Source organism: Nothoprocta perdicaria, unplaced genomic scaffold, assembly GCF_003342845.1.
Source record: "Nothoprocta perdicaria isolate Ctin4 unplaced genomic scaffold, notPer1 scaffold_82, whole genome shotgun sequence".
NCBI classification, from domain to species: Eukaryota; Metazoa; Chordata; class Aves; order Tinamiformes; family Tinamidae; genus Nothoprocta; species Nothoprocta perdicaria.
In genome coordinates this window covers 1,488,052-1,488,572 of record NW_020456110.1, presented here as the reverse complement: position 1 = coordinate 1,488,572, position 521 = coordinate 1,488,052, and positions in this window count along the sequence as shown.

Genomic DNA, 521 nt, shown 5'->3' with positions numbered 1-521 from the left:
CCGTTGGGGTCGCGGTAGCCGTTGGCGCCTCGGCAGCCGCTGGGGTAGCCGTTGGGGTCGCGGTAGCCGTTGGCGCCTCGGCAGCCGTTGGGGCAGCCGCAGGGGCAGCCGTTGGGGCTTTCTCCGCGCTCGCCGTGCCGGTGCCTTGCCCGGCGCTTCCCTCTCCCGCCGGGCGAGGCGGCGGTGGCCGCGCCGCCTGCAGGGCTACCACCTCCCTCCCTCGCTGCCTCCCTCCCTTCCGCCCAAGCGAGCGTGGCTGGGGGCGGGCCGCGCCGCGGTCCCTGCGCGGCGGCAGGAGGCGGGCGGCGGCTCGGGCTGCCACCTGCCCGCCGGAGCGCAGCGCGGCGCGGGGCAGCGCCACGGCCAGGGCCATGGCCGGCTGCTGCCTCTCGGCCGAGGAGAAGGAGTCGCAGCGCATCAGCGCCGAGATCGAGCGGCAGCTGCGCCGCGACARGCGCGACGCGCGCCGCGAGCTCAAGCTGCTGCTGCTCGGTGAGTGCGGGCGCGTGTCCACACATGCT